Source organism: Eriocheir sinensis, unplaced genomic scaffold (genome assembly GCF_024679095.1).
Source record: "Eriocheir sinensis breed Jianghai 21 unplaced genomic scaffold, ASM2467909v1 Scaffold369, whole genome shotgun sequence".
NCBI lineage: Eukaryota > Metazoa > Arthropoda > Malacostraca > Decapoda > Varunidae > Eriocheir > Eriocheir sinensis.
The window spans coordinates 240,081-247,765 of NW_026111686.1; positions in this window are offsets into that span (position 1 = coordinate 240,081).

Consider the following 7,685-nt stretch of genomic DNA (forward strand, 5'->3'; position numbering starts at 1 on the left):
TAGTTAGGTTATGTGTATTTTCTAAATCTATTTTCATTCAAATATATATTATTTTACTGGTATTTTGTTGATTTATATTGATACGAATTTACATTATTTTATATGTACTTTATATATATATATATATATATATATATATATATATATATTTATATATATATATATGAATATATATATATATAATTTTAAACAAATTTATGGTATTTTATATGTATTTGTATATATATTCTCATATAAATTTACATTATTTTATGTGTATTTTGCACATATATTTCATTACAAATTTACCTTATTTTATGTTTATTTTGTATGTGTATTTTGTACATTTATATTTATACAAATACACATTCTTTTATTGGTATTTTGTTTATTTATTTTGTTTCGAATTTACATTATTTTATGTGTATTTTGTATACATTTTTTTATACGTATTTACTTAATTTTATGTGTATTTTGTATATATATTTTTATAGAAATCTACGTTATTTTATGTGTATTCGTACATATATTTTGAAACAAATTTACATTGTTTTATATGTACAATAAGGTAAATTTGTATTGAAATAGATATGCAAAATACATATAAAGCAATGTAAATTAGTTTCAAAATATGTATACGAATACACATAAAATAACGTAGATTTCTAGAAAAATATATATACAAAATACACATAAAATGAAGTAAATATGTATAAAAAAATGTATACAAAATACACATAAAATAATGTAAACTCGTATCAAAATAAATAAACAAAATACCAATAAAAGAATGTGTATTTGTATGAATATAAATATACAAAATACCCATAAAATAACGTAAATTTATATAAAACTATATACAAAAATACACAGAAGTAGTTAAATTTGTATGAAAATATATACAAAATACACACAAAATAAGCTAACTTTGAATTGAAATATATATACAAAATACATGAAGTAAAGTAAATTTGTATCAAAATATTTATACAAATACACATATAATAACGTAAATTTGTATGAAAATATATAAACAAAATACACATTAAATAATGTAAATACGTATAAAAAAATGTGTACAAAATACACATATAATCATGTAATTCGTATCAAAATAAATAAACAAAATACCAATAAAATAATATAAATTAGTATGAGTAAACGTGTATAAATATAAATGTACAAAATACACGTACAAAATAAACATAAAATAAGGTAAATTTGTAATGAAATATATGTACAAAATACACATAATATAATGTAAATTTATATGAAAATATATATACAAATACACATAAAATACCATGAATTTGTATAAAATTATATATTCAAAATAAATATTAAATAATGTAAATGCGAATAAAAATATATATAAAAAGTACATATAAAATAATGTAAATTCGTATCAATATAAATCAACAAAATACCAATAAAATAATATATATTTGAATGAAAATAGATTTACAAAATACACATAACCAAACTAAAATTTGTATTGAAATATATACAAAAATACATATAAATAATTTGACTTTGTATGAAAATAGATATTCAAAATACACATAAAACTAGGTAAATTTCTTTTGAAATATATATACAAAATACCCATAAAATATTGTAAATTTGTGTCAAAATATATAAACAAATACACATAAAATTACGTATATTTGTATGAAAAATATATACAAAATACACACAGAATAATGTCAAATCGTATCAAAATGAATGAGCAGAATATCAATAAAATAACGTAAATTTGTATGAAAATAAAGATGCAAAATACCCATAAAATAAAGCATATTTTTATAAAAATACATATACAAAAATACACATAGAATAATTAAATTTGTATTAAAATTAATATACAAAATGCATATACAATAAGGTAAATTTGTATTGAAAAAATATGCAAAATACACATAAAAGTGTAAATTTGTTTAAAAATCTATATACGAATACACATAATATAACGTAGATTTCTATAGAAATATATATACAAAATACACATGAAATGATGTAAATACGTATAAAAATATATATACAAAATACACATTAAATAATTTAAATTCTCGTCAAAATAAATAAACAAAATATCAATAAAAGAATGTGTATTTGTATGAAAATAGATATACAAAATACTCATAAAATAACCTAAGTTTGTATAAAACTATATAAAAAATACACAAAAATAATTTAAATTTGTATGAAAATAAATATACAAAATACACATAAAATTAGGTAAATTTGTATTGAAATACATATACAAAATTCGCATAAAATATCGGAAATTTGAATGAAAATATGTAAACATATACACTTAAAATAACGTAAATTTGTATCAAATATATATACAAAATACTAATTAAATAATGTAAATATGTATAAAAAAATATATACAAAACACAAAAAGAATAATGTAAAATCGTATGAAAATAAATACACAGAATATTAATTAAATAATGTAAATTTGTATGAAAATAAAGATGCAAAATAGCCATAAAATAACGCATTTTTTATAAAAATATATATACCAAAATACACATAAAATATTAAAATTTGAATTAAAATAAATATAAAAAATGCACATACTGTAAGGTAAATTTGAATTGAAATAGATATGCAAAATACATATAAAACAATGTAAATTTGTTTCAAAATATATATACGAATACACATAAAATAACGTTGATTTCTATAAAAATATATACAAAATACACATAAAATGAAGTAAATACGTATAAAAAAATAAATACAAAATACACATAAAAATCGTATCAAAATAAATAAACAAAATACCATTAAAAGAATGTGTATTTGTATAAATATAAATATTCAAAATACGCATAAAATATCGTAAATTTGTATAAAACTATATACAAAAATACACAGAACAAATACACATTCTTTTATTGGTATTTTGTTTATTTATTTTGTTTCGAATTTATATTATTTTATGTGTATGTTGTTTACATTTTTTTATACGTATTTACCTAATTTTATGTTTATTTTGTATATATATTTTTATAGAAATCTACGTTATTTTATGTGTATTCGTATATATATTTTGAAACAAATTTACATTGTTTTATATGTATTTTTGCATATATCTTTCAATAGAAGTTTAACTTATTGTATGTGCATTTTGTATATTTATTTCAATACAAATTTTAATATTTTATGTGTATTTTGGTATATATATTTTTATAAGAAATGCGCTATTTGATGGGAATTTTGCATCTTTATTTTCATACAAATTTACATTATTTTATTAATATTCGGTGTATTTATTTTGACACAAATTTACATTACTTAATATGTATTTTATACATATATTTTTTTACGTATTTACATAATTTCATGTGTATTTTGTATATATTTTTCTATAGAAATCTACGTTATTTTATGTGTATTCGTATATATATTTTGAAACAAATTTACACTGTTTTATTTGTATTTTGCGTTTTTTTTTCAATACAAATTTACCGTATTGTATGAGTGCATTTTGTATATTAATTTTAATACAAATTTAATTATTCTATATGTATTTTTGTATATGTATTTTAAAAAAAAATATGCTTTATCTTATGGGTATTTTGCATCTTTATTTTCATACAAATTTAAATTATTTTATTGATATTCTGTGTACTTATTTTGATACGATTTTACATTATTCTATGTATAACAAAAATAAATACAGAAGTCACAAAAATAGATATGCAAAATACATATAAACAATGTAAATTTGTTTCAAAATATATATACGAATACACATGAAATAGGGTAGATTTCTATAAAAATATATATACAAAATACACATAAAATTAAGTAAATACGTATAAAAAAATTATACAAAATACACATAAAATAATGTAAATTAGTATCAAAATAAATAAACAAAATACCAATAAAAGAATGTGTATTTGTATAAATATATATATATACAAAATACACATTAAATAATATAAATTTATTTAAAACTATACAAAATACACATGAAATTATGTAAATACGTAAAAAAATATATATACAAAATACACATTAAATAATGTAAATTCGCGTCAAAATAAATAAACAAAATATCAATAAAAGAATGTGTATTTGTATGAAAATAGATATAGAAAATACACATAAAATAACCTAAATTTGTATCAAACTATATACAAAAATACACAAAAATATTTTAAATTTGTATGAAAATAAATATACAAAATACACATAAAATTAGGTAAATTTGTATTGAAATACATACACAAAATACACATAAAATAATGTAAATTTGAATGAAAATACATAAACAAATACACTTAAAATAACTTAAATTTGTATCAAAAAATATGTACAAAACTAAAATAGAATAATGTAAAATCGTATCAAAATAAATACACAGAATATTAATAAAATAATAAAAATTTGTATGAAAATATAGAAGCAAAATACCCATAAGATAACGCATTTTTTTTATTTATAAAAACATATATACCAAAAAACACATAAAAAAAATTAAATATGTATTAAAATAAATATACAAAAAACACATACAAAAAAATAAATTTGTATTGAAATAGATATGCAAAATACATATATAACAATGTAAATTTGTTTCAAAATATATATACGAATACACATAAGATAACATAGATTTCTATAAAAATAAATATACAAAATACACATAAAATGAAGTAAATACGTATAAAAATGTATACAAAATACATAAAATAATGTAAATTATTTTATGTGTATTTTATATATTTATTTTATACAAATTGAAATATTTTATGTGTATTTTGGTATCAATAATTTTATAAAAATGCGTTATTTTATAGGTATTTTGCATCTTAATTTTCATACAAATTTGCATTATTTTATAAATATTCTGTATATATTTTGATACGATTTACATTATTCTATTTGTGTTTTGTATATATTTTTTTATACATATTTACATTATTTAATGTGTATTTTGTACATATATTTCATACAAATTTACGTTATTATATGTGTATTTCTTTATATATTTTCTTTCAAATTTACATTATTTTATGTGTTTTTTATATGAATTTCAATACAAATTTACCTAATTTATTTATTTTCATACAAATTGAAATTATTTTTGTTTATTTTTTTATATATTTTCATACAAATTTTCGTTATTTTATGTGTATTTTGTATATTTATTTTTTCTACAAATATACGTTCTTTTATCTGAATTTTGTTTATTGAATTTGAAACAAATTTACCTTATTTTGTATATCTATTTTCATACAAATTAAAATACTTCTGTGTATTTTTGTATATAGTTTTATATAAATTTAAGATATTTTATGTGTATTTTGTATATTTATATTTATACAAATACACATTCTTTTATTGGTATTTTGTATATTTATTTTGATGCGAATTTACATTATTTTATGTGTATTTTGTATACATTTTTTTATACGTATTTATTTCATTTTATGTGTATTTTGTATATATATTTTTATAGAAATCTACGTTATTTTATGTGTATTTGTATATTTATTTTGAAACAAATTTACATTGTTTTATATGTATTTTGCATATCTATTTCAATACTAATTTACCTTATTGTATGTGTTTTTTATATATTTATTTTAATACAAATTTAATTTTTTTATGTGTATTTTTGTATATATGGTAAGGTAAATTTGTATTGAAAGAGATATTCAAAAATACATATAAAACAATGTAAATTTGTTTCAAAATATATATACGAATACTCATAAAATAACGTAGATTTCTATAAAAATATATACAAAATACACATAAAATGAAGTAAATACATATAAAAAAATTAATACAAAATACACATAAAAATCGTATCAAAATAAATAAACAAAATACCAGTAAAAGAATGTGTATTTGTATAATTATAAATATACAAAATACACAAAAAATATCGTAAATTTGTATAAAACTATATACAAAAATACACAGAAGTAATTAAATTTGTATGAAAATATATATACAAAATACAGCTAAAATAAGCTAAATTTGAATTGAAATGTACATACAAAATACATAAAATAATGTTAATCTGTATCAAAATATTTATACAAATACATTTAATAACGAAGATTTGTTTAAAAATATATAAACAAAATACACATTAAGTAATGTAAATACGTATAAAAAATATGTAAAAATACACATATAATCATGTAATTCGTATCAAAATAAATAAACAAAATAGCAATAAAATAATGTAAATTTGTATGAGAAAACATATACAAATAACGCAAATTTCTATAAAAATATATGTACAAAAATGCACATAAAATAAAGTAAATTTGCATAAAAATATATATACAAAACACACACTGAATAATGTAAATCCGTACATAAAATAACCTAAATTTGTATAAAACTATATACAAAAATACATAAAAATAATTTAAATTTGTTTGAAAAGAAATATACAAAACACACATAAAATTAGGTAAATTTGTATTGAAATACATATACAAAATACACATCAAATAATGTAAATTTGAATGAAAATATATAAACAAATACACTTAAAATAACGTAAATTTGTATAAAATATTTATGTATTTTCATTCAAAGATACTCATTAAATAATGTAAATGTGTATAAAAAAATATATTCAAAAAACAAATAGAATAATGTAAAATCGTATCAAAATAAATACACAGAATATCAATAAAATAATGTAAATTTGTATGAAAATAAAGATGCAAAATTAGCAAAAATTATCGCATTTTTTTAAAAAATATATTTACCAAAATACACATAAAATATTTAAATTTGTATTGAAATAAATATACAAAATGCATATACAGTAAAGTAAATTTGTATTGAAAGAGATATTCAAAAATACATATAAAACAATGTAAATTTGTTTCAAAATATATATACGAATACACATAAAATAAAGTAGATTTCTATAGAAATATATATACAAAATACATATGAGATTATGTAAATACGTATAAAAATATATATACAAAATACATATCAAATAATGTAAATTCGTGTCAAAATAAATAAACAAAATATAATGAAAAGAATGTGTATTTGTATGAAAATAGATAATAGATAATAAATTTGTATAAAATATATATGCAAGATACACATTAAATAATGTAAATATGTATAAAAAGTATATACAAAAAACAAATAGAATAATGTAACATCGTATCAAAATAAATACACCGAATATTAATAAAATAATGTAAATTTGTATGAAAATAAAGATGCAAAATTCCCATAAAATAGCGCATTTCTTATCAAAATATATATACCAAAATACACATAAAATATTTAAATTAGCATTGAAATAAATATACAAAATGCACATACAATAAGGTAAATTTGTATTGAAAGAGATATGCAAATATGAAAAAATATGCAACATACACGTTTACTCATACAAATTTATATTATTTTATTGGTATTTTGTTTATTTATTTTGATACGAATTACATGATTATATGTGTATTTTGTACATATTTTTTTATACGTATTTACATTATTTAATGTGTATTTTGTTTATATATTTTCATACAAATTTACGTTATTATATGTGTATTTGTATAAATATTTTGATACAAATTTACTTTATTTCATGTATTTTGTATATATATTTGAATTCAAATTTAGCTTATTTTGTGTGTATTTTGTATATATTTTCATACAAATTTAATTACTTCTGTGTATTTTTGTAT